Raw genomic sequence first — 27,080 nt, forward strand, 5'->3', positions numbered from 1 at the left:
CGGCGGGTCCATGTGGAGGAGGCCAAGGGCCAGGGTGGGAGGGAGAGAGACACACTCTGGCCAACCGTGACCTCATCTAGAGCCTTAGCCTCTCAGGGCCTTAGTTCTTGGGTAAGAGGGGATTCTCACAGTTCTTGGGGAATTGTGGGCAAAGCTAGCATCCTGAAGAACTGAGTTTGAATCCCTGCTTGTACTTGCTGTGGGGCCCTCGCCAAGCTGTTTAGATCCTCTGGGCTCAGGTTCCTCATCTGTAAAGTGTGAGGTCACCCCAATGTTCTATGAGCAGAAAAATGGGGCGTTTGTCCCCTACTTTATTAGGGAGTCATGGGCTTGACCTTACTTGTCCTTTCTGACCCTCATTAAAGTGGTCATGCTGTGCATCCCACACATACACACTGGCTAAGTGTCCCCAGGCCTAGGGATTAGGAAGCCAATACCCTCAAAATAAAAATTTTAGATTAATGGTCCATTAACAAGAACTCCCCCCACACCTTGATCCTTTTTGCCTATATCTCTTCTCTCTTTCACCCTCCCCAACCCTGAGTGCATGACTTGGAATGAACTATATAACCTCTCAATGACTCAGTTTCCTCATTTGTAAAATAAGGATAATAGTACTAATGCTCATGGGGCTATTGTTGAGTTACACAAGGCAACCATGAAAGTGTGAAAGTGTTTCAAACATTGCCTAGCACAAGGTCAGCACTCAGCATAGGCTTGCTGCTATGATGATGGTGATGGTGGTGGTGATGATGGTGATGGTGTTGATGACTGTAGGTGATGGTGGTGGTAATGGGCTTGTCCTTCTGCAACCTGACCAGATCCAAGGTGGGGCCTGCCCATTACGCAACTATCTACACCTGGCCTACTGAGCGAGCTGGAGGGCTGCCACCATTATCGTACAACTTGGCCTCTTTGGACCCCCAGGTTCAGCACCTGACAGTGCCTCCTCACACCATGTCACCCATGTCTGCCTCCCCTGGGAATGGCAGGCATTGATGATGGAATCAGGTCTTTCAAATCAAAAGGACTTTGGTATGTATTCTAAAAGTTAAGAACTCAACTAACAAAACACATCCTTCTTGTTTTACTCCCTCAGTGTCATGCTCGCCTTTGTTCTGGATCAAAACTCTAACTTCCTTTCTTTTTAAATGCATATCTGAATTTCCTTTAAATATATATTTTATTATACTGTGTTTATTGTTACTCCCTGCTTTCAAATGCAGGTTCAAAACACTTTTTCACAGTTAAAATGTTTGCTTGTGAGAAGAGGCTTCTCTGCCCCAGGGGATTCCAAAATAGTTTCTGGGAAGCTGGTGAGGGTGGATCTTGGGCTGGACTCATGAATAAGAGAGCCTCCCAAAAATCCACATGCTGAGGACGGAGATGGGCTAGTCTCTGCGCCCAGCGGATGCTCGCTTTTTCCTGAACGTACACACTTCCTCTCAGGATCCCGGCTGTGAGCTAATACCTGGGACACAGAAGGTTCTTGGAGAAGGTGTGGGGACTAATCCTTTTCTCACTGTTGCCAACCTATGGAGCCTCCACTTTGTCATGGGCAGCTCACACTCACTCCTCTCACCCTCCCAGCAGCCAAGTAGAAGGTGCTACTATCTTCATTTCACAGTTATTCTCCTCATTTTGCAGAAAACAGGCTCTAAGCCCAAACACAAGCCACCCAGTTATAAGTGAGGCAGAGACAGGGTGAGAGCTTGGGAGAACTCTGGACTCCAGAATCTACTGTTGTTGCATAAATATGTGTGAGAATCACTGTATCTCCCCATCTGCCACTTGTCTTTCCATTTTATGCCTTGACCTCTTTGTACCAAATCTTGTACACTCAACATTAATAGATTTCTTAAACTTGGAATCTTCTTTGATCTTTTTTGGGTGCACCTTGATGTTTTGGCATACGAATACCCTCTGTGAAACCACTCCACTGTTAAAACAGAGAACATATCACCCCCGAAAGTTTCCTTGTGCCCCTTTTAAACTGCTTCCTCCTGGCACCTCCCCTGCACCCCCGACCCCCAGACAGCCACCAGTCAGTCTACTCTCTGTCACTATGGATTAGTTTGTACTTTTTAGAGTTTTACATGTACTCTTGTTTTGTCTGACTCCTTTCACTCAGAATAATGATTTTGAGATTCATACTTGGTATGGTATCTATCAATGGTTCATTTCTTAGAATCTTCTTGAATTCCTGTGATAAGCTCTACTTGGTCATGGTCTGTCATTCTTTTAACACTCTGCCAGATTTGGTATGCTAATAGTTTACTTAGGATTTACGCATCTGTGTTCCTTAGTAAGGAAGATGAATCAAAATTTGGACCCCAAACAGACTAACTAGATAGCTAGGAACAGCCTAGAAGAAACCTGGTAGAAGCTTCAGGGCACTAGCAATGAAAATTTAGGAAACCATGTGATTGCATAATCCTGTATCTGTGTGCAAACCCCACATGTGGCCCACTGCGGGCTGTTATTAGTCAGGGACAAATGATCGTTTCCTCCACTGGGCACAGTGGACTCATGCTGAATTAACTGACCTGTCACAGTTTCTTTAGAAGAAGGAAACAAGCAGTCTTTTAAAAAAAACTTTATTAATTCCAGAGAGAATTCAGGAGGGTAAAAAGTCAAATGATTATTATAAAATGCTTGAAAAAAGCAAACCCAATCCATGACAAGCTGGGAAAGAAAGCCATCTTATGGCCGCTGGGAGAAAGCAGAGACTCAGGATTTTTGTAACAACTGAGAAACACTCTTGCTGGTCATCACATCTGAGAAAAAAATGGTGTCTCTGGGGAGATACCTAAGTAAAGAGGGGCTGGGATGAGGAGAGCTGGGAGAGAGGGGAGAGAGAGGCAGAGCAGAGAGCCTAAAAACGGTAGAGGACAAGAGAGGGGAAGGGGAAAAAGAGAGGAGTCAAAGAGAGAGAGAAAAGGAACCAAGAAAAGAGGAAGACATTAGACATTTTAAAAAGCATTGGACAAGGGAAGACAGTTAGCACCCTTTCTGGGTCTTTAGACAAAGTAATGACATTGGAGTAGTTCTGAGGGCAGGAGACAGTGGCATAAGGAGAAGGGCTCTGTTGTGGGTTGAATTTTGTCCCCCAAAAAGATGAGTCCAGGTCCTAATTCCCCAGTACCTGTAAATGTGACCAAATTTGGAAATAGGGTCTTCGTAGTATAATCAAGTTAAGCGTGGTCACACTAGATTAGGGTAGGCCTTCTAAGAAGAGGGAAGTTTAGACACAGACCCACACAGACTGGAGTGATGGAGCCTCCCCTCAGCCCTCAGAGAGACAATATGGCCCTGTCAACACCTTGATTTGGGGCTTCAGCCTTCCAGAACTGTGAGAGAATCGATTCTGGTTATTTTAAACTACCCCTGTGGTAGTTGGTTACGGCAGCCCTAGGAAAGTAACATAGGATCCATATCAAAATAAAGCATCCCTCAGCGCCCCCGTTATGGGCTGAACTGTATCCCCCTAAAATTCACATGTCTAGGTCCTAATCCCTAGTACCTCAGAATATGGCTGCATTTGGAGATAAGTTTTTTAAAAAATAATTAAATTAAATGAAGTCATTAAGGTGAACCCTAATCCATGTCATAAAAGGAGGGTATTTGGACACAGACAGGAAGAGCCACGTGAAGAGAGGAGAAGGCAGCCATCTACAAGAGGCCACAGCAACCCACCCTGCCGACACCTTCTAGCCTCCAGAATTGTGAGAATAAATTTCTGCTTTTGAAGCTACCCAGTGTGTGGCAAATAGGAAATGAAACAACCTTCCAAACCCTGACATTTACCAGCCCCACTGAGCAGGAGGACAGCTGGAGCTTTTCCTGCATCCTGGGGTACCTTCAGTGGTGCCAGAAGTTGGCCCAGGCAGCGCGCTGTACTCTGGGTGCCACCTGGCACCTGCCCTGCCCTTCCAGGAGCACAGGGTCCTCATCTAGCACCTGAGTTACCAGGCCAGGGGACACCTCTGAACCGCCTGTTCCCCAGGCCACTTCTGTGCCAGGCTCCCCTGTAGTGCCCAGCCTGTGCCCTTCCCCCCCATTATCTGGAGCTTCCCATACACGGCTTTGGATACGCCCTGGCCACCACACACACAATGTGAAGGCTGGAGCTGGTGCACTATGAAGGATGTAACAGGGACAAACTGGGGCGTCCACACCTGGGTAAATGGTTTTCGTTTCAGCTCTGGCCCTCGCCCATCATTTCCTGCCAGGTCTGGGAATTCATCTTTCAGAGCTGCCTGCTATTGAGTGGACTCATGTTCCTGAAGAGAATGCCAGAGCAGAGAGATTCAGTCTCCTTGTGATTTGTCTTTGTTTTGCTTTGCTTTGAACAGATGAGGAAACTAAGGTCGAGAGAGGGGAACAGACTTCCCCCAGGTCACACACCTATTTGGCAACAAACTGAATCCAGAGACCAGGCTCCTAAAGCCAGCCAAGCCCTCAGGATGCCTAAAACACGAACCTCGTGAGTTCTCAGACAATAAAATCAGGTCACTGTTTGTTCTGCCTAACAGTTGTAGGAGATTTGGGGTGCGCTGCAGAGTTTTTCTTATTTTAAAACCACTTCAGCATCTCATTTATTACAACAAAACTCAGTTCACTCACCATTAAAAACAGTGATTTAACAAAGGGCTTTTATTATAAAAATAAATTTCAGTAATAACTGCCCAACCACTTTGCAATTAAAAATAAAACTGCAATAAAGAGAAATGCAATTCACAATAAACTACGTTGCTGCCTCTCCCTGCCCTCTACCCAGTTGGGCTCCACAATATTGTTTCTCAATTTCAAATCATTTGCTGGCATTAGGTTGTTTAGTACTGCACTGTTCTCCAAATGATTGGACAGTTTCATATTTTTAGCTTGGGGTTGGTTCCCAAACAGACTGCCACACATCCTTTCAGTCCTACCAACCATCCCTACCAAGAAAATAGGGTAGAGTGACACCCAGCCTCACACAAGCCTGTCAAAGGCAGGACCCGACATGGCCACTTGGATGTGTCTCTTTGCTTAATGTAATCCCAAATTGTGATCTGGTCACCGTCTAAGAGGAAAGCTCAGAGTGAGAACCCCAGTGTGTTAGCTAGGGTGCCACAACAAAATGCCACACACTGCATGGCTTAAACAACACACATACATTTCTCATAGTCCTGGAGGCTGAAGTCCGAGACTAGGGTGCAGCAGGGCCAGTTTCTGGGGAGAGCTCTACCCCCAGTGCACAGAAGGCCACCTTCTCAGTGTGTCCTCACGTGACAGGGAGAGAGGGGAAGCAAGCTCACTGGTGTTTCTTCTTATAAAGGCATTAATCCCACTCTCATGACCTCATCTAAACCTAATCACCTCCCACAGGCCCCATCTTCAAAAGCCGTCCACTGGGGGTGAGGGCTTCAGTCTATGACTTTGCTGGGGTGGGGATGGGGACATGATTCAGTACACAGCACCTATCTGCTAAAATGGCTCCTGGTTATTTGCACAGTGCTCATGTGCAAATTTACATGGGGAACCATGTAGTGGAAATATTTTTCCTTTTGCTTGTCTCCCATACAAACTTTTTTCTCCTCCAAGCAATTTCCCCTTTGGCCTGCTGGTGAGGGCAATTGAAAAGGAATGAACCGTGTTTGGATCCCATTAGTTAAAAGCCAATGGAAGGGTAAGTTGCTGTTCATAGCTCTGGAACTGCTCTTTTTAGCTGCAGAGGCTCTGAACTACTTCCAGCAGGAGACTCCACGGATCTCTGATTAATTTCCCCCTGATTATTGCTGTATTAATTCCTCACTCATCCAACCTTTGGTAGTGATGGGTGAAATAACTCTTAAAGAAGTGAAGAAATTAGGCAAATGCTTTTGATCCTAAGTGCAGATAATACCCTTCTCACAGACTCTCTTGTGTGGGGGTTTTCTATACATATTGACACAGCTAATCTTTGCTTCTGCAGCTTGTACATAAATATTACCCAAGATGACTGGCATATGGTACTGTTATGTGTCTTAAGAAAATCTCCAACCGAATCCAATATTTCCCATGTGGCACCTGATATACTGTGGGTGTGGGATATTTATAGAGCAGTGATAATGATATTTGAAAACACTGTAATGTCTAAAGCCTCTATTTCCCTGCAAATTCCATCCAGAAGGCTGTATTTTACAGACATAAGCTCTGCCCACCATGGTAATTGCTGGAATGCTGGGCATTGCTGGGATTCACAAAAAGGTTATTTTGAACATTATTGGCTCTGAACACTTCAGAAGGAAAGGCACCTTCTCATACGGATGGAAATATTTGCAGGTAAGGACTTGTCACCTGACTTGGCTTTCCAATGCTGGTTTTGCCTTTTAATAGAATTAAATTATGGATGTATTTCCCTTAAAAACCTCAGTAAAGCCTCAGGCTACATATGGTGGTTCATGAAATTGTAGAATCAAAGAATCTTAGGATCGATGATCTGTGAGCTGGGAGTGAACCTAGTTACTATTTTAACCAACCTTCCCCCTTTTTTCAAACCAATGGGGTATTGGTGACAGAGGTGGAACTGGGCTCTTTCTGGGCCTATCCCAGTGCTCAGTCCTTTACCCTTCTTTACCCCTGGCTTGTTTCTGTAGCTGACATAATAGTGTATCTTACTGGGTTCAGTTCTGTTCTATTTAGTTTAATACATGCTCATTAAAAAGTCCATTGGGATAATAGCTCCCACTCTTAAGTGGGTACTATGCCTTATTTACATCCTCATTTGGTTTTTACCAGAACCTTATAAGGCAGGCATTATCACCCCTAATTATACCTGGGAAAACTACGGCTCAGCAAGATTAAGTATCTTGCCCAAAGTTCCCAAACTAGTAAGTGGTCAAGTCAATATTTGAAGCTGGGACTATCTGACCCTGTAGCCCTGCTCCTGCCATCAGAGTTGAACAGTGAAGAAGATGAAGTTGGAGATGTGGTCTTTCCACATGAGCAGAACACATTTTCTATCTAGCCAGACCATGGGCATTGGGTATTCACATTCCAGCCAGAGCTCCTTCACAAGTTAGACACTAACTGCCCACTATGTGCCAAGCTGGGGACCCACAGGCAGGTGGGGTGTGGCTATGCCTTGGAAGAACACTGCAGCCGTGTGGGAGACACGTAAGCAGACAACAGGAGCACCTTATGATCCAGGCTGGGTAGAGGGACAATCGGGCTATAACCCTAACCCTAAGGAGGCAGTGATGGGGGAGCTGGGAAGGATGGCAAGGAAGAGCCAGCTAAGAATGGGGCCTGAAGGGACAGTAGGGCTGCCGGGCAGGGGACCTGCATGGAGATGGCCCAGGAAGTCAGAGGGGTGGACTAGGAGGACCTAGACTAGAATGGTTGGCAGATCAGAGAAGGCCGTGGATGTACTGCCAAAGTCAGGGGTAGATGCCACTGGAGGCCAGCTATCTGACTTGGATAGAAAACCCATTCAGTGTAAGATGAGGGCAGGGGGAGGGAGTCAGGATGGGGACAGGGTGCCCATGGGGGATCATTTAGGAGCCCAGACCAAAGGTGACGGTGGCCTGAAGCAGGATGATGGTGACCGTGGGAAGTGAGAGAAAGTAACCTGTCAAGACTGATTCAGAAGCGAGAATGGCCATCCTGAGAAGGGATCGGGGCATCAGGCTGACTCCCAGGTCTCAAGCCGGGCAGGAGGGTGGCTCATGGTACCAGCAGCTTAGTGGGGAAGCACAGAGGTTAAGATTTCCCAGAGAGCGTTGAAGCCGGGGCTGGGCCAGGAGGCAGGGGTTCGGGAGGGGTGAGGGGCTGAGCCGGAGGTTGGGCAGGACAGGGAAAATGACAGACAGAACAGCTAGTAGCATTCAGCAGCCGAGAGGCACCAAGGAGGAAGGACTGTTGATGGTCCCTGGGCAGGTCTGCCAGGAGGGTGAGGGGAAGGACTGGGCCACAGGCCCAGAGTCTGGATCTGGAGAGGGGAGGAGGGGCAGAGACACACTGAGTATAAACTTTGCAGGATCTGAAGAAAGCCACAGATGATACTCAGGTCATGTAAGTCTGCAGACAGTGGTGCCAGGACGACTCATAGCCAGACTTCTTAGAGGCCCCCAGGCAACAGAACCCAGACCCCAAACAGCTGCTTTAAGCACATGATTTGCTGTTCACCTTCCTTCCTGCCCAAGGCTGGCTGTGTTGCTGGGGCCGCAGGAGCAGCAATCTGAACAGTGCTTCCCCAGCAACTCCATTTCAGGACATGAGTGCCCTGGGCAGCATGGAGATCAGAAGGCGCACTGGACCAGGAGTCTGGGAATATCACCCACAGTCTGCTATGGTCCTCAGGTGTCCCATTAGGGACGCAGATCTCACTGTGGTCCCTTCTGGCTCTTTGAAGCCATCACTACTAACTATGAAAGGAGAACATGCAAAGGGAGAAGAATTTCACGAGAAGCAGTCATAGGATAGATTGTAAGCTCTCTCATCGGGCAAGCTGCATAAACCCATGAGGAGTTTAGGCCCATATGCCAGGGCCTGGGGGGAGGGCTCAGCAAAGGAAGTCCTGGTACCCAGGAGTCAGGGAGGCCCCTCTCCTGATGGCTCATTTCTGTTTTTGATCTTAGTACAGTCTCTTAAATGACATGTGAGTGGCCTTCTTAGAGATCTTGACAATGAACAAGTCCAGTAAATGAGACACCTGGAGTGGGCCAGGTGCCATGGTAGGTGTCGTACATGTGCACTTCTGAGCCTCACAACAACCTTTGTATTTTATTATTATCCCTACTTTTCCTATGAGGAAATTGAGGCTCAGAATGGTTAGGGAACTTGCCTAGGTGGGTGAACTGGAATCTGAACCCACTTGTCTGATCCCAGATATGTTTGCCCCACAGGGAGGCACAGGGATCCCGGGACACTCCCATCAGCCTGTCCAGAGAGAAAAAGGATCATGGCTTTTGGCTCACAGAGGGTACAGTGGATGCCCCAGATGCTCAGCTCACCCCGAAGGGCCAGGGAGCTACTCTCAGTGTGAGCAGCAACCTCAGAGAAATTTTAAGGAAACTGCTTTTATGGGACTTAGACCTTGGGAGAGGCAGGTCCCCTAAACAGCCTTGTGGCTGCTGACAGAGTGTCACCCTCTTGAGAAACATGACTCGGCAGCCACCTTGTTGTGGCAGCATCTCAGCAGTCTGACCATACACACATTTGTCTCCCGCTCTGCTGCTGACAACAGGAAATGGCAGATTCACGCCAAAGGGAGTGTGAGCACCTGGTTAAGGGGGCTCCTGTCTGCTCCCAAGGCCCCCCCAGAGCTGCAGCGTGGTCCATTTGGGCTGGCATCACTCATTTCTGATGCAGGCTGGCAGGTGCTCTGGATGAGGGGAAGTAGGACAAAGGTCTGGATGTACTGTTGCTTCATTTTTGTGGCAGAAGATTGATGAGATATTTGAGGGTGGCTGGATGCACCCTGGCTCACCACCTTCAGGAAAGGATCAAGCTGGTGGAAACGAATCAATCATTCTGATAGAGGAAAACGTGGCTTGAGGCCTTTCCTTTCCTTTTTGCATCATTCTTGGAATCTTAAATCCTAAATGACTTTTATATTCAAAACAAATTTATTTTTAAAGTATTGGCCAATTGTCATTTTAGAAACTCTACTCTGAGTTGACTTTAAGGAGCTTGTCAGGTACCTTCTTACCCCAACTTGGGACTGAAAAAGACATAGTGCACTGCATTATATTTTGTTTTTAGAAGGATGGGTTTAATGTTCAGATTTTATCTGACTGCCGTGCCCACTACAGTTATGGATAGTTTTTGTTTATTATGTCTTGCTGAGAAATCACAGTGGGATATGGGCCATTCAGAGGAAGACTAACAGACACATACGCTCCAGCCTGATAGACACAGAATCTAAATAGCCATATTTAGATTTCAGCAATGGTGTGTAGCATGAGGAATCCTCTCATGCTCATGCTGTGTGTGTGGGCAGGGTGGGGAGGTCACTAAAATTACTTAAAAAAAAAAAGCCCTTTCTAAACAGTGCAAGTGGAGGAGGTAATCAGTAATCTAAAAGGAGGTAAGAAACAGAGTATTAAATAAAGGACTAAAAATGAGGATATTTAAGACTGAAAAGAAGGCTTTGTTTGAAATATGCCCACAAGAAAATGTCAATAAAGGCTATAATTACCAGAGTGGCTGGCCTCTGATTCTCTTTCTTTAATGCAGCAAATATTGATCAGGTACCCAGCATGTACCAGATCCCAAGCATGCCAATTTTTAAAAGATAATAGAAATCCCTTAATGTCAAATTATATTCCTGTACATATTACAGTCACTGATTGATAAGGCTCATTTTTAAAAAATTATTGGAAACATTAGATTTGTAAAGGTGAATATGCTTTTTCACTCAATGGTTCAGATTGCAGAATAGACCCTCATAAGGACAAACAGTTTTTAAGATGGAATGGAGGAATTTATTTCGTAGAACTAGTCATGGCATTTGGCATCTTGGTGCATTTCTGGTTTGGGCCATGTGCTCTTGAAAACCAGAGTTTATTAGAGGGAGCCCTGCACAGACTGATGGGGGTGAGAGGCCAAGGCAAGAGCCCGGATGGTCAAGGGAGGTGAGGTTAGCCAGTGGGCCCGGAAGCAAAGCAAGCTGGGCACACAGAGGGAGAGCAGGTTAGAGGTGTGGATCGGGTAAGCCAGCTACGAGAGAGGCTCGTTTTAGGTTTACATGTACCTTCCAGAGCCTCTAGAGACAATAATGACCTCTGTCCACAGCCCCGAGGTGAAGCCTGACTCACAGTTCTGTCACTTCTCAGTTGTGTCACCTTGAGGATGTTACTCAGTGTCTCATGCCTCAGTTTCTCATCTGTAAAATGGAGCCCTTTTCTATAGACCTATTGTGAGGACTCAGTGAGTTCATCCATTTAAAGTGTTTGGCGCAGTGCTTCAGAAACAGGCAATTATGCAGAGGAGTGAAGTGAAGATACCATCATTTTTTGACTACAAAACACCCAAATCTCTTCCTTTTGTGTGGGTCCTGGTGGGAGGCAGGGCTTACCCTGCACAAAGGAGGCAGAAGCTGAGCCAGAGGTCAGCCAAACACTCACCCCTCCTGGGATTATAATCCAAAGGTACTGGACCCCACTGAGAGATGATTTGCAGAGCTGGTGGCCATGAGGAAGGGGTGGCTGGGCAGGTGTGGTAGGGTAGTCAGACTGTCCTTGTGGTAACTTGGCACAATCCCAGCTACCTAACCTCACTGGCGCCAGCCTATGGCTCTTGCAATAAAATCCTTTCCTGCTGCGTTAGCCAGAGGTCCTCGTGGTTTGCAACCACGAACTCAAGAGGAGCCATGCTCAAGGTGGTGTAGAATACCACTGCCCTCTAGAGACCAGGGGAGGGAGCACAACCCTCTGGAATGCCCTCAGACTAGGGAGAGAAAACAGCCCTAAAATCACAAAAGAATCCAGAATGACCTCCGAGCCGCCCAGCAAGCCCCAGGGCAGAGATCCTGCATTATGAGATCTTGGCAGACTGCCCAGAAGGGTCGGAAGCATCACGACACAACCCTTAGGAGGGCTAGACCTCAAGAAACTAAACACTTTATCTCTGAGGTTGGAGATGGCAGGGGGCTGGGAGGCCAGCAGGTTGGGGAGATGAGCAAAAATTTACCCAGGACCTAAACCACAGTTTTTTGGTCTCTAATCCTTTATTACTGTTTTTCTGCCAACTGCTTCCTTGCAGGAAGAGGGAGATTTTTCTGTAAGTGGGGTAAGGGCGTGTTTATCATGTTGTTGCAAATTACATGGTAAACACCGATCCCCCTGGTTGAGGCAGTCACTGACTTTCTTTGTTAGATTAATAAGATTACAACAATCTGGGCACACTTTCAACTGTTTATTTTAAAAACTTTACTTCAGAGGGTGGAAGTAACATAGTACCGGACCTGACTGAATTCCCAGTATTTGGGTAGAGGGCATTTTCTTTTCTAAGCCCTTACTTCTCCAGATATGGAAAATAAAAGGTCTTTTATCTTCAACCTCTGACAATTTATAGTCGCTATCCTATAGCCCATTTTGTGATAAACAGCCTAAGGTTTATTTTAACACCTACCTGGTTGTCAACCTTGTCCTATCGACTTTAAAGGGCTTTGAAAAAGGAAACCATTAGAGAGGACCATTTCCTGTAACCTCAAAGCATTTTGACAGACTGACTGTCCTTCAGTTTGTAGCGATATGCATTTCAGTAAAACTCACCAAAGTGGACTTCTGTAACACAAGTCCTATTTTCCTGTTGACTTGCATTATTGCATTCTGGTTGTTGTAAAAACATGCCACCCCCACCCATCAGTGTCATGAGGGAGGGTTCTAGGGGACATGAGGGCATAGCTGGGGTGGTGGCTGGGGCAGCTCTCCCTGCGGCACTTTATGTAACTCCTATGATGATCTGCCCTCCACACTCGTTTTGCAGCATAGTGCCCGCATCCTTGCAGGATCGTGGAAGAATAAGAGATGACTGAAAACCATTAACCATTTCTGCCTTCAAGAAGCTTTCAGCCCACTTGGGGCCATGGGACCCTTCACACCTCTCAAGCACACAGGCACTGAGAACGCCACCATGAGCCAGTCTTCCTCTCCAACCTCTTGTCCTGCCATTGTCTCCCAGGTCCTCCCCACCCACCCCCTTTCCTTTCCTCTAGCCTGCAGTCCTAACGCTGGCTCCTGAGTCCCACACTGCAGGTCCTAGACATCCTACACAGTCTCACATCCCCTGGCCCAGGGTGACCAGTTTGTACTCCCTTCCCCAGCTGGTTACATCCTCTAGACCCAAGCACAGGGCTGCTTTTCTGGAACTCATCCCCAAGATCTCAGCTTTCCCATATTCCCTGGACCCAACTTGGTCCCCAGGGTTCCCCACTGGTTTTAGACTTGACTTCTTCCCTGTCTGATTCTCCCATGAGGCTCCATGCTCTTTTGGGACATTTCAAATTCATCTTTACATCCTCCATGCTGAGCTTAGTATGTGCTAAATATTGGGAATTTAGTAAATGTTAAATGAATAAATAAAAAAATGAGTATGTTAACAGAGATAACAATAAGCTTTCTCTAAAGAGATTTTCATTTACAGGAGTTTCATACTCATCAGTTAATCCTCATGGCAAGTGTAGGGAAAATCGAAGTTCTATGGCCAGGATCCTCACCTGATCCTAATCTACTCACCGTGTAGGTGTGATGATGTAATACTTAGCCTAATGTGCAGGTGCATGCTTGCATATGCTTTGGCCATAAGCCATTATTGCCTGTGTTGCTATGAAAAGAGTTCCCCCCAGTGCTAAGAGCAGCGCCTAGAGAAGAGAGCAAGAGAGCAGGAGAGAGGAGAGCAGAGGCTGAAGCCAAGGGCAGAGCCTGGAGTGGAGTCAGGGCCTGGGGCAGAGACTGAACTGGAGGCAGAAACAGAGGCAGATGGGATTCTTGTGCTGGACCTACCAGCTCTAAGAATAAAACTTGTTACAAACCCCTTTTTTATCTCCAATGTTCTATTGTCATTATTGGGTCTCATCAAAACCAGAGTGAACTTGCCTGAGGCTAAAACCCTCAGGTGAGACAAAAAGTTATAAAGGTAGTTACTATTGCCTGAATTTCACAAAAGAGGTTAAAATATACTAGCTGTAATGTCTGAGGACTGACTGTGTGTCAGTACTTAAAATGCTCTGTTAACCCTGGAACAGCTGTGCAAGATAGGCAGTCATCTTTTATAGTTGGGGAAACCTAGTCTCAGAAACTTGTCAAAGCCAGAGCCAAGATTGGAACCCATACCTTAGGACTCCAAAACTTTTGTTTAGTTCCTGACTCACTGTTGGCAGACAGGAGGATGCATCCAACTCCAGCAAGGCAAAGGGTGCCTGAGCTAAATTTTGAAGGACTGAGGTGGAAACTGTAAGGATCGGCAGCCTGATCAGTGGGACTAACATGGGCCAAGGAGGGGAGGTGGATGCAGGCAGGCCAGGTGTGGGGTCTGAGACCTGAGAGACAGTGTCAGGTGTGGGCAGTGGACTGGGAGATGATCACTGGCAGTGGCCAGGATGGACTGAGTCATAATGGTCTTCAAATGCTCTGGGGCAAAATGTTTGGGCTTTATTTTGTCCACATCGCTATTGTTGTAGATGGGGGCTGAATACTGCAGGGACAGGTATTGTTCTTTTAGCGGGGGATTGAGCTGGGGGCAACAAGACCAGTTATGGGTTACAGCAATAATTTGGACAAGCTATCAGATGAACGGACATGAGTAGCAGAGTAGAAATGAAAAAGGGAAAAACAGATCACAAGATGTTGATACTATTTCCCATACATCTCCCCTTCTCTGTTCTTAGGCCAGAGAAATTTCTCCAATGGAAAACTTCCCCATTATTTGCTGGTGAGGCGTCCATGCCTTTGTACTTGCTGTTCCCTCTTCCTCAAGTGCTCTTTACCCCACTCTACCCACCATCCACCTGGAGAGTGGTACCTACTCATCCTTCAAAACATTGCTCAGATTTAACTCATTCAAAAGTCTTTCCTCACTACACGCATGAGGGAGTTAGAGACCCCACCTTTGTACCACCTTTGCACTGCGCATGTACTTCTGTGAGGGCGCCCAGTGCCAGTGTCGCTGGCTTACACTTTGGCCTCCCCAGGTAGCCAGCACACTCCTCAATGGGTGGAACTATTTCCATCTTTGTGCTCCTGTGCCCAGGGCAATGCCTGACATACTAAGCACCACGTTGAATGAATGAATGGCTGCATGCTTGAATGAGCAAATGAGTGAGTGAAGACCTTCTCCTTCCTCTTTTCCCACCACTCGAGATGTCCAGTAGGAAGTTACCCTTGTCATTCTCTCTCAGATAAGGTATTTTGTTTTGAAGAATGCCTTCAATTTAAAGCGTTGTCTTCGTAAAGTCAATGTGTGTCTCACTTGGAAAGTTTAAGTCATCCAAAACATGCAACCAAGTGCTTGGGCAGCAGGGAAAGGAAGGGAGAGGAGAAACAGGGAAGCATGGTGGGGCTGTTGGCCTGCAGCTGATCTTTTCCCCGAGACCATGATCAAGGGAGCCAAAACACCCAGGCCTGGGTGGTCTATTACAAGTGACCTCAGACAAAGTTCTGACTCACCTCCTTCCATTAGCACACAAGAGGAGCCAATAGGAAAGGACTTTGAAAATGGCAAGGAACGCCATGGAAGAGATGTATTAGAATTCTGCCTGGATTGCAAAATATTACCTTGTGAATTAAGTGCTAGCTCCCTAGCCTCACCCAAAGATAAGGATGATTTTTAATATTAAATGTATTAATTTCACTTCCTCAGACATGTTAATTATGGAGAAAACATTTTCCAAAATATAAACTTAAATCTGTTTATAATAAGCACAAATCTTCACAGAAAAGTAGGAAGTACATGGAAACCAGCAGCCTAACCTTAGGTAGGAAGCCATCTGTGACTTTAGAACAAGCAGTTTTACTAACTGGAGGTGGCACACTATTGTGAAATGCTAAATTAAATACCACTAAATGTTATTATGGCTTTAAAAAGTAGTTACAGGCTTCAATAAGCACACTTTTATCATAAGAACACACAATCCAAAGCCAAAATAGTTTGGTTTAGTGTGCCAAAAATATGCTCACTCCATACATTGTTAGAAAGAGCAGTAGGAAAAGAAATCTAAAATTTGCTGCTAATTCATTTGATGGCAGCCAACATCTCCTATCTTCCTTGGCAAGAGGGCCATTTTTCTATGGTGTATTTTGCATACAGAAATCTGCACAGAGTGATTTGCATACCAAAAACACATTTGAAAAAGAAACTGTTTGCATAGAAGCCAGGGAGAGATGGGGTTGCCCCTGTTGGCTTCTATACACACAACACCCCCAGGCTACTTGCTTTTTATTTTCCTATACTGCATTTCCCACAAAGAGTTATGTACTTTATGATGCATTAAAAATTAAAGCAAATATATCTTGTATATATCCAAGAGCAACTGAGATAACAGATGAGCACAGGCTAAATCTTTCCATGCTAAAAGCCTCCAACATTTTACTAAGTGGCTTGTAATAATAATATAATAATAATAACATATGGAGTTTTTATTTCATACCATGTATTTTACACAAATTATTGGTAATTCTCATATTCTTCAAGGTAGGGGCTGTGGCTCCCCATTTTATCTATGAGGAAACTGAGGCCTGGGGAGGCAAGGTAAGTTGCCAAAGCTTCATAAGCCATCAGTGGCAAAACCAGGTCTGGAAGCCTGGCCTTACGGCTCAGCCCTTTCCTGCCCCCAGCCCCTCTCCCTCTCTCATTCCTCAGTCGTGCAGAATACCACTGTTTCATTTCCAAGGGCTGAGGCTACCAGTGGGCGGGTGGTGGGAGTCATACTGAAAGAGGAGCACCACTTCAGTTTTCTGGCATTTTTTCTGACCAGAGCCTGGAGTCAGGACAGCCGGTCTCAAATCTCAGCGAAGGTGCCCAATCAAGTAGCTCAGTGACAGACATGGGGTGAATGGGCAATGGCCTGTGATTCAGAGGGCGTTTCTGGGGAGGAGAAGGATCGGTCTCACACAAAGAAGGTACATGGTAGTTGAGATGCAATGGAACCCTCCCGCTCAGGGCCCATGCATTATCATCAATTCATTGCCAGCCCAGCTGTATTCTTGGAAACACAGAATGGTTTGTGTGTGCTTAATTATAATCCTACTTACAGAGAATTTATCAGCAGCAAATCAGATGCCTGATGTACTTCTTAAGAAGGAAAAATTGGTAGTGGCTCTGAAATTTGTTCGTCTGAAGAATCCTTTGGATTTTTCCAGTATACAGCTTTTGAAAGAAATCAGCCATTTCTGAAAAGTCAATGGGAAGAAAAGTGCAGAATGAAAAGACTGAGGATGCCTGCAAAAAGGATTATAAACATTTGCTCTCTTTTAAAATGCTTCTTTTTGAGTTTTTTCTCACCTAGTTTTTCTTTTTCAGGGCATGATAGCAAAATTTATATCAATTGTATCTCATTATCTATGGATTGCCATTGTCCAAAGATTCGTGGCTTTAAGACTTCATTATGTATTAGTCACTGTTAGAAGGCAGTTTTTCTGACACTTGCAGTAATAAATCCCTTTTGATATGATCTATAGTAGCTCTGCCTCATAGCAAGTTCCAGGCTAAAGCATTAATGTGACAGCAAACTGCTTTGGGGGCAGACATATCTGGTTTGACTCCTACTTTTCTTGTCACTTCAGTTTTACAGTATTTAATCTCTCTGAGTCTCAATTTTCTCACCTGCAAAGTAAGGAAGAGAATATAAGTGCAGACTCTAATTTCCTAACCAACATCCATTTCCCTTTTCTTCCTTACTAATAATGACAACTACAAATACTGATATTGTTCAGGTCCCAGTGTGCTAATCCTAACAGATGCATTGCACTGATCTAAGTATTCCATTCCTATTGTTAGTGACTGGTTTACAGGGGCTACAGGAAAGCACATGACCTAATTCTGGCAAATGAGGCTTAACAAGTAATCTGCTAGAAGCTTCTGAGAAAGATTTTCCACTCTGATAAGACAGATAGATATAAGGCCCATCTGCCTTTGTCCCCTTGCTTCCTCATCTGAATGCTGTTGCTGATACATGATGTTTGGTGTTGTGGCAGCCATCTCTTGAACATGAGGGGAAACATCGTGGACACACTAAAGATGGCAGAGTAGAAGGACCAAAAGGGTTTAGGCCCTTGGGGCCACCACCGATCTGTTGACCCAACCCTGGTCCACCTATCTCCAGATTTCTTGTCAACAACAAATGTCTTTATGGGTTTGGGGTTCTTGGAGCCAAAAAAATTAAAAATCCTAACTTATACAAATACCAGCCTCACAGGATGGTTGTCAATAAATGAGACATTAAAGTACTTAGCACAATATGGTTGCGATAAATATTATTAATAACATTTATCAGACATAGGTAGTGATATAAAAGAACAAAAGTTTCAAAACACAACAACAGATACATAAGATGAATGGTATTGATTAAGGACAACAAAAAACTTTGTATTCTTGGTAAGGATTGGGGGAGATATTGAAGTATGAGATAATGATTACAGACAGAGACAAATCCTCATTTGTAAGATGTAACTACAGCCAGAGTGTGAGCACTACTGGGGATGAAAGGACTGTGGTTCTTTGCCAGGCTTCCATCCACCCTCTTGCAAACGGACAATCACCCTGTCAGCAGCTCTGATTCATGTCTGAAGACTAACAATTATGTGTATGTGAATTACCAGCCTTGCAAAGGGGTAGACTTCTTTCAACCCACAGAATTTCTTTCCAGAATACCAAATTTTACTAATATTTTTCTAAAACCATGTTTTATTTCTTTATGGCAGGAAAGATAGATATATTGATATATATTTAAAAAATTAAGAATTTAGGAATATCATTTCCTTAGACACGGTCTATCATTTTAGAGCATTGTGGTACCTCACAGGACTACATATAGGTTACACATGAAATCACCAATTTTTGAAGCAACCTATTGGAACACAAAGTAAGAATACAGTAAGATAATATTTGAAAGTAATATCACATAACAGATACTCGGTAAATAATCTTAAAGTAAACCATATCTCCTTCACTCTTGTTCTAGCAAAGAGGCGAATGAAAAGATTTTAAACTAACACTGAGGATTAAACACACATGCTCACTCACATCCATACCCATTTATGTCTAGGGTCAGAGTACATCCATCCAAAAGCCCTATGCCTGCTATGGCTATTGTACTATACAACAAACATTTTCTTAACTGATAGCCATGAGGCCTTACAAATCCCTGAATTATTAATTACATTCAGCATATTATAAAAGAGAAAATAATCAGGCATATAAAACAATCATCAATAATTGAAAATAAATCTGGTTACCCTGCAGTTAAAGAAAATCATCAATTTCTGAGCATTTTGGTTAACTGGTGATTTTCTTGGGCACTATACACACACCTGCTTTTCTCAAAATCCATTTGCTCCTCTTTCTTTCTTACAGTTGAGGGCAAAATTGTTGGAAGCTCAACTCCTCATTGTGAAGTGACTCTCCAAAATTAATGATCTCTGCATTACTAGAGACTAAGACAGCATTTATTCCTTAGAGGCAATTTTTAGCCAGTACAATGTGGTGGACATCTTCCTTACTTAGCTCTATGGAATTTAACATGATGATGTCACAGCCCGAAGTTTGCTTTACCTGCTATAGTCTTTTTTTTCAGACTAGCTTTTTTTTTTTAACTGGGGTATTATCGACATTTAACATTATGCTAGGTTCAGGTGTATGCTGTAATGACCCGATGCTGGTATACACTGAAATGATCACCACTGTAAGTTTAGCTGCCATCCTTGCAGCTGTAGTCTTAACTTGATGGAGGAAGACAGAGTTTAGGGCTGTACCATAGGACAAAATACATGTTTCAGATGCATTTTATAGTCTCATGAAATTTTTATAATGACTTTATTGAGATAACTCACATACCATGAGATTCACCCTTTTAAAGTGTATAATTCAGTGGTTTTTAGTGTATCCACAAAACCATGCAACCATCACTACTAATTCCACAATACTTTCATCACTTCCAAAGAGAAACAGTCACTCCTCATTCTCCCTCCCATCCCCCCATGCCATCCCCAGCCCCTGGCAAACACTAATCTACTTTCTATGGGTTTTCTGGACATTTCATATAAATGGAATTGTACAGTATTTGGCTGTGTCTGGCTTCTTTCATTTAGCATACTGATTTCAAGGCTATCCATGTTGTAGCATGTATTTTATTCCTTCATTCCTTTTTATGGCAAATATTTTTTTTCCTTTTTATGGTGAAAATATCCATTCATCAGTTTTGATGGACATCTGGGTTGTTCCCACATTGAGGATGTTATGAATAAAGCATCTCATTATGTCTTAAATTCTAATTGAGGTGAAATGCATTTAACATACAATTAACCATTTTAAAGTGTATATTAAGTGTATTCACAACGTTGTTCAACTACCACTTCTCTCTACTTTCAAACTTTAGTTCATCTTTGGGAAAAGTACTCCATAGCCATTAAATAATCACTTCCCAGTGCCTTCCTCCCAACCCCTGGTAATCACTAATCTAGTGTCTCTATGGATTACCTATTTTGAAATATTCTATAAAAGGAATCATATGCTATGTGTCATTTTGTGTCTGGCTTCTTTCATTTAGCATAATGTCTTTGAGGTTCATTCAAACTGTAGCCTGTAGCAGTACTTCATTCCTTTTTATAATTGGATATATTTCATTATATGGATATTCTAAAATTTGTTTACCCATTTTTCCATTGATGGACGTTTGGATTCTTTCCACCTCTGGGCTTCTCATGATATTTTAACATCCCCATCATCAAAATCCTAGTCCAGACTACCCTTCTCTCTCACCTGGATTACAGCAACATTTTATTTTACTTTATTTTATTTTATTTTTTTTTATTGAAGGGTAGTTGACAACAGCATTGCATTACATTAGTTTCAGGTGTACAACACAGTGATTCAACATTTATATACATGATAATTCTAGGTACCAGGTATCACCATACCAAGTTGTTACAATATTTTGACTATATTCCTTATGCTATACATTACATCCCGGTTACTTATTTATTTTACAATTGGAAGTGTGTTTATATATATATATATATATATATATATATATATATATATATATATATTTTTTTTTGTGAGGGCATCTCTCGTATTTATTGATCAAATAGTTGTTAACCACAATAAATTTCTGTATAGGGGGGTCAATACTCAATGCACAATCATTAATCCACCCCAAGCCTAATTTTCGTCAGTCTCCAATCTTCTGATGCATAACGAACAAATTCTTACATGGAGTACAAATTCTTACATAGTGAATAAGTTACATGGTGAACAGTGCAAGGGCAGTCATCACAGAAGCTTTCGGTTTTGCTCATGCATTATGAACTATAAACAGTCAGTTCAAATATGAATATTCATTTGATTTTTAAACTTGATTTATATGTGGATACCACATTTCTCTATTATTATTATTTTTAATAAAATGCTGAAGTGATAGGTAGATACAAGATAAAGGTAGAAAACAGAGTTTAGTGTTGTAAGAGAGCAAATGTAGATGATCAGGTGTGTGCCTGTAGACTATGTTAATCCGAGCTAGATGAGGGCAATAAACATCCATGTATGCCAAAGATTTCTCTCAGAACATGAGGGGGTGAGGTTCTAAGCCTCACCTCTGTTGATCCCCAATTTCTCACCTGATGGCCCCCCTGCGACTGTGCCTGTCTTAGGTTGTTCCTCCCTTGAGGAATCTTACCCGTCTCTGGCTAACCAGTCATCTTCCGGGGCCATACAGGGAAATGTTAAGTTGGTAAGTGAGAGAGAAGCCTTATTGTTTGAAAAGGTTAGCTTTTTACTTCTTTGCATATTTATGCCCTGTGGCTTCTATGCCCAGCATTTGTCTTGAGGTATCTTTACCACTTGGAAGAATTATGATACTCGGTAAATTCGACATGTGGCACGAGTTCTATTTAAAGGTTGTGATTAGGTAGGAAGAAGAAAAGCTACAGAAGTAGCAGGCAGAAGAAAACCTGGGAAGATTGATTATTTCTTTGACATATCTTCTTGTAGAGTAACTTCAGCATGGATAGGTTTTAAACGACTAATTAAATTGTGCACACACATTAACATAATAGGAATATAGTTACCTAACCAAAGCATACCTGTAATTACCAGCCATCTCCAGTGAAGCAACATTTTAAATAACCTCTTCTCCCTCCACTCTTCTTTCTCTCCACACAGCAACTTGAAGGTCATCCCATGCTTACAGCCTCTCAGGGGTTTTCCAATGGTTCTTAGACTCCTAGAGTCTAAGTTAAATACCCTTCAAAGTCCGAATCTTTTACATGAACTACATAGCCTGGCACGACCCTTTTCCTATTTACCTTTCCTAGTTCATTTCACACCACCTTCTCTGCAACTGAATAGCTCCAGCCAAAGTGAACTCTCAGTTCCTCAAAACCATCAGGCTTTATCTTCAGGGCAGGTGCACACACTATGCCCACTGCCATGTATCTTCTCTTTGCCAGTCTAACTCCTACTCTTCCTCTAGGTCTCATCTCAAGCACCACTTAGTTGTGCAATCTTACAACATGCTGTACTTCCTCACAGCACTTTACAGAATTGTAAATTATGTTTCCTACTAGACTGTGAGCTCCACAAGAGCAGGAACAACATATTATGCTCATTGCAAACACCCTTCTGCCTTGCACAATGCTTGGCACATGGAAGATGTTGATCAGTAGTGTCATAGACTGGGGCATGAGCAGAATACCAAATTGCCTAGAAAATTTTGGGTATTCTATCATTGAAAGTTTTAAAATATGTTAACTAAAATGGACACACACACATACATACAAATCTTAGTTATAATTGTATTGTACACCCATCCAAATAGTAGCATTCAGGAAAACAAGACATAGTCTCCTAAATAATATTGTAATTTAAATTTCCTTTCAAACAGTTCTTTGCTCGTGATTTAAAAAGTAATTGATCTTTAAGACTACATAAAACAAGCATACAATTGAATAGCTGCTTATCAAAATGTGATCTGAGTTCTGTGATTATTCTTGCCTTTGAAAGGATCAAAAGTAATTCTTTCTAAAGACACACTGGTATAGCATGGGAAAATACTCATAACATTAATACTTTGATTGTTTCCAGTCTTTATCAGTGTAGTTTAACATGTAAATATGGCCTTTGTTTTTCAAGATTTTACTCTTTCTCTTTATTCTCAAAGGACAGATCAATGGATGAGATTACAGCTCCCTATCATGAAATTATTTCACATACTTGAAAAAGCTGCTTTAATCACCACCTGGGGGAAAAGAGAAATAGACTAAGCCAGCTTTTTTCAGCTGTAGAAAGTAAAGATTAGAGGGGGGAAAAAATAAAGAAAATGTGATAGAGTAAAGCTTCTCAAAAACTTAAAAACACTGTTTTTATCATCATCAGTTACTTCAAGTTAGGACTGAGGCACTGACCTGGTATGGAATACGGTTTAAATAGTAAATTAAATGTATTTAGGTATTTTGCAGTTTACTTCTAAGCTATTATGCCACAAGTTTTTCACAATTGAGACACATTACAAACTTTCCACTAGTGCAAAATTGGGCAAGTTTCATCACATATACAAATAAAAAATTTAAAAAATATTGTTGAGCTACTATAAAAAGCAATTTATGAAAAAGGTAGTCATTGGTTACACAAAGGTGCTGAGCTAGACTAATGAAGAAAATGTGGATTCCGAGTCAGACTGTATTACATGACTTTGAGCAAGTTACCTAGTCTGAATCTGTTTCTTTATATATACAATTGACTATCTCAAGTATTGAGATTATGAGAAAAATACAAGATGTCTAACAATAACAGATACATAATATAGCTTTTCAAAATCTAATAGACATGTATGATTTCAGAGTAGTAAATACAGACGAGGTAAAATACTGAATAGAAGTTTATTCCAAAGAAATAGCAACTAGGGAAAAAAATTCCTAATGACACTAAACTCCCATTATCTTTACTTAAATATCATTTATTATTTATTATTAGCTACACTGGCTCCTATTTATTCAGACATTTCTAAACTACTGGCAAAAAAAAAAGGTGAATACAAATCTAGAAACTGAACATGAAAACAGCTGATCTAAATCAAATAAATTCATTTTCTTGATCATGCATGCCAAACAGTTCTCCTTGAACTACAATTCTCTAAGCACACAATGTATACTACAGAAACTTTCTTGTGTTGTCAACAGAATAATCATGAAATGCCACAGACCATAACAAGTGGTCCCTTACTTTCTTGCAACTCCATAGATATCACAGCAACTCCCAAATTATATTACTGATCAAAAGTACTTTACTTAATAAACTGTCAACCAAAGAAACTTCCTACAAACATTTTACAAGAAATATGTTCTAAATTTTGCAAAAATGAACCTGCACTATTTAGTTCCTTGAAATTTATCATTCTTCTTCAGTGAGAACACTTCTTTTCCACAAACCTGGACACTTGCCTTCTAAGGAGAGTCAAAGTGTCTTAGTTACATACAGTGAACCTTCCCCGTGCATTCTCCCCAATAATAAACAAAATAGAATCACTAAATACAAACTTCATTGCTTCTCATTCACAAGTTCTGACTGTTTTCCTCCAACCTCTTTGTTATCCATTTAAGACAATTCAAACATACTTAAATCTAGACACTTTTTAACTTCTGTTCACCCACTAGCAGTTCAGTATTACGTAGTTAAAACATTAACATATTCTAAGTTTGTGGTCCTTAGTACTAGTTGTTAAGGCAGTTACGTAACATTTCAGTAAATTATATCAAGTATCACACTTAAATTTCTTATTCACCTTCTTATAAACATCTAATTCACAGAATTTCACTAAAATTTCCCCAATCAGAGATGTGAAGGCTACAGAAAACTGAAAAACGTGCCTTATAACTTCAATAAATTTTGTGAACCTCAATCATCATTAAGATCACTGAAACATCTACCAAATTACATTAAAATATTTTTCTTTCAAAGTCACCAAAACCATTCGAATTCCAACAGTTTTTTGTTGAATATTATATGGTTTTGTGTATGTATGTTTTTAAATGTCAGGGTGGTATGATTGCTTTTGGATGTATGACTGCTGAAAGCTGAGTTTTACAAAAGAAATCTTTAAAGAAGGCTTTTCTTTACATGTTTATTCCCAAAGCCTGCCCTTCATCTCATTCTGGTTTTCCACATTGATCCAATTGTAGCACTTCCTGGCCAGAGCTATGTTCTAAATCAGCAACATCAGGAAGAGAATCGGACAAAGAAAAATGAGAAAATGCAAAACTTCATGTCATGTCTCTTTGAAAACAGTGAATACATTCTAAGCTATCAAGCAGTTTAAGTCACAACTTAACTTTTAATAAGTTTTACCTGTAATGGACATCAACAGGAAATAAAGAATGAATCCTTCATCTACTTATAGGTGCACAGTTTCCACTGAGATGAATATCATGTGGTAAAATTTTCCTTTGTTCCCTGTCCCATACAGTTGTGCTGACCTTAAAACCTCATTAGTAAGCTATTCAGTAGGGATGCTTGGATAATCTCCACAGAATGGTGAATCAAAGGAGATACAATCTAGACACACTAAATTACCTAATATTACTTCCTGTTAAGAATTTTCTCATCATTGTTGAAAAGCTATTGAGTGAAAGCAACCATATCCATGCCGACTCCCCAAAGATAATGGTTCAAACCCCAAAACTAAACGGTGGCAATCCTCTTGCATTGCCAAAAAGAAGGAATCAATCATTTAAAGAGAACTAGGCCTGCATATTGTCACCTCTCCCCAAACAGGTAAACATGTTACATACTAGTATTGTGTGAACGCAATCCTGGCACAGGAGTTGGCAAATCCATGCCTACTTCTGTTACTCCAGGGTTTCTGGCGAGGCAGCTTGAAAGAGACCTTGACCGAGTCATAGACAAACCACTGCAACGCAGTCAGAGTGCCAATCAGAAGATCTGGGCGAACAGGCCCTTCCATACGCCTCCAAACCCCAGCTTGTGGAGAGCTCCAAAGGCCGTGCAGCCTTTCTCCTTGTTCAAAACCGACACGACGGAATCAGCTGGGTGCGACACGATGGCACAGAAGACGCCAGCCATGTGGCCGGCCACGAAGGTCATGGCGAGCTGCTCGGCTTTGGTGCGCTGGCACTGGGGCTTGGGCACCACGTCCTTGCAGAGGGCTTCCACAGCAGTTTGAAGCAGGCGAACTTCATGGTGTAGGGGATCTGCCTCCTCCACAGCGGCACCACACCTCTGTCGGCCCACAGGCCCTTCTCGCCGGACATCCTGGGGGCCGCGGCCCGAGCGTGCGGGTAAAGCCCGGCTGCACCTGGAAGCTAAGCTTCCCGGCTTCCACGGGCGCCGGCGCCACGTCGGTGAAGAACTCGGCGAGGGCCGAGGCAGCCAGGTCCAGGCGGGTTCTCCACTCAGAGGCCTTCTCCTGGCCCAGGAGCTCCACGTAGCGGGTCTTGAAGACCTTGTGGAGGCTGACCTTGAAGAGGCCCTGCATGGAGTAGCCGAGGAAGGTCGGGGCCAGCCTGACCAGGCCGTGCAGCCGGTCGTCCCGCACCGTCACACCGAAGCCGCTGAGGACCCCTTGTACTTGTTGGGGTCCGCTCACAAGTGGCACTTGACCAGGATAGGGTCATGATGGCCGTCTGCGTCAGCCCGCAGCTCAGCTTTGGTGCACTGGCGCACAGCAGCAGGTACCTGGTGGAGCCCTACATGCGTAGCCATGTTCCTCCACTGCACCTGCCAGGGCCCATCCTGGAGTCGACTTGTGTGTCTCACCTGCAGGGCTTGGTCACGGCTGTGTCACACACGGCTGCAATCGTCTAGTTACACGATTCCCTCAGCTGAGTTACTGACTCCCTCGGAGCTACGGAGCAGCGACACATGCGTCCTGAGCTTCCTCTGCAAGCCCGACAACCCACCGGTCCCGGTGAAGGAGAGGCGCAGCGGGAACCCACAGGGCTTCTGCCCTCTCCCCACCTGCGCCTGCGAAGCCCCTAGGGGCCAGGTTGCAAGAGTTAAGTAGAAGCATCACCCGGCCCCTCACCTCCAGTACTGCCCTCCGCCCCTTCCCCACACTTAGGGTGAACAGGCTGCTGGTAACTGCAGGAGCACCACCCTTCAGCCTTTCTCAGCCAGTGACCAGAGGTCTCCGGATCTCACCTTGGATGGTGGGTAAGACTCTCAGTGCCCAAGTGGTTTCCATCCAGCTCAACTGGCTAGTCCTCTACAAAGATGCTAAAAAAATAAATCAACAAGTACAAACACAAGTAAACACAGGAATAGGCGAGTAAATAGATAAGGAGGTGGGCGAGGAGGCGAGGAGTCGCCATGCACTATTGCCTTCCTGAAGAGCCGTCTGAAGTCCTCATGCAGCTGCACGCACTTAGGGCAATGGTTGTCTCCAT

At 43.5% G+C, this 27,080-nt stretch overlaps 1 pseudogene; it reads right to left on the reverse strand.

Annotated features, from left to right (window-relative positions):
- Window positions 1-706: 706 nt before the first annotated feature.
- Window positions 707-27,080, reverse strand: LOC118916366 (phosphate carrier protein, mitochondrial-like; annotated as a pseudogene).

The sequence above is a fragment of the Manis pentadactyla genome, chromosome 4, assembly GCF_030020395.1.
Source record: "Manis pentadactyla isolate mManPen7 chromosome 4, mManPen7.hap1, whole genome shotgun sequence".
Classification (NCBI taxonomy): Eukaryota; Metazoa; Chordata; class Mammalia; order Pholidota; family Manidae; genus Manis; species Manis pentadactyla.